The sequence below is a fragment of the Etheostoma spectabile genome, chromosome 6 (assembly GCF_008692095.1).
Source record: "Etheostoma spectabile isolate EspeVRDwgs_2016 chromosome 6, UIUC_Espe_1.0, whole genome shotgun sequence".
NCBI classification, from domain to species: Eukaryota; Metazoa; Chordata; class Actinopteri; order Perciformes; family Percidae; genus Etheostoma; species Etheostoma spectabile.
This window is the reverse complement of record NC_045738.1, coordinates 22,467,296-22,468,737: the sequence shown is the minus strand read 5'-3', so window position 1 is coordinate 22,468,737 and position 1,442 is coordinate 22,467,296. Positions and strand designations below refer to the sequence as shown.

The window sequence follows — 1,442 nt, the reverse complement described above, 5'->3', positions numbered from 1 at the left end:
CAGATGGGCCGATCTGGAATCTTGCCCTTTATGAGGTGTTGCTCCCCCCACCCCCACCCCCACCCCATACTGACTGCACTCCCTGCTTCTGAGCAAGCACTTACATCTGAGTTAGAGCTTATAAGTTAGAGCTACTCATTAATCAAAACGCCCTAGTGTCCTAACAGTTTCGTTTAGGCGTGGAGCTGGCGTAGTAATCATTCAGTGATTAGCAGTCCTCGCGGATCAAGGTCTAGATGGCATTCCAGCCACGGGGGAATCAAAGCATCATTGTTGACCAGAGAGGCAGAAACGGAAAACCAGATCTGCCCGGTGGAAAGCTGCTGCTGCTTTTTACACAGGCTGCTACTGTGTTGGGAAGGAGGCAGCTGGGACTTTATGCTTGGGCCTGGGAGCGTGTAGCAGAATTTATATGGCATCATTTATACAGCTGCAGACACTCTGCTGTTCTGGGTTTCTGGACCAATAACCTGGGACATATCATAAATTCATATTGTTGAAACAACAATATGAATGATGGCACTGGCAATGATGGGAGTTGGAAAAGGAAAACCTGCATTTACTGTAGGGCTGCAACTAACGATTCATACCAAAGATTCTTTTGTACCTTAAAATATTGTTTCCAAAATTGTTTCAGTGGTTCATCAACTTGTAACAGGGTGAACGGCACTCCTGCATTCACTTTGCGGCTCTCTACCGGCTATAACCGCACTATGCAAGTTTACCAGATCTGGTAGCGGATCTGTAGTTCCAATGAGATAGTGGTAATGGACAATTCCGCTTCCAACCTGTAGGGGGACCAAAGAGGAAAAGTACTTTGGTGTTGCTTTAATCAGTTCATCGTTTGGTCTATGTAATGTCAGAAAACTGTGAAAAATGTCTCAGGTCCCATAAGAAACATACCAGTTTCTCAAAGTCCAAAAAGACATTCAGTTTCATATGATATCAAACAGAAAAGAGCAGGAAACCTCGATATTTGAAAGGCTGAAAACATAATTTTGTTATTTATGCATGAAAAGTACTTTATTGATTAACAGAGTAGTTGCCAGTGATGTTTCTGTCGATCAACTAAGAGTTGCAGCTCTAATTTACAGAACATCAATTGAACCAGAATCTGTGTGATGGCTATTGAATTAGACTGCAGGGATTTAAAGGTAAGGTAGCCTATATTCCCGAAGTAATAGCCCATTATTGTTGTGAGATATGCATATTTCCCCACAATTACCCCAAGGTTGGTATGGTATTGTTTATGACGAAGCAACAGTGTAATGTCTCATCTGTTACAGTGCATACGAACACACCACACATGAAATCTGACACACCTGCATCCCTCTCAAGGTTGCATTCTCGTATGGGTCATGACGCATTAATGGTGTACAATTCCATAAGGTGTAGCCTAAACATTTTTGGTAATGGAAGGTCTATGTGATGCAGACAAAAGT

At 42.6% G+C, this 1,442-nt stretch overlaps 1 protein-coding gene across 2 annotated transcripts in view; it reads right to left on the bottom strand.

Moving 5' to 3' along the window:
• The window catches only part of rnf144b (ring finger protein 144B), a 20,489-nt gene that overhangs the window by 18,170 nt on the left and 877 nt on the right, over nucleotides 1-1,442 (bottom strand). The gene's annotated exons all lie outside the window — the stretch shown is intronic.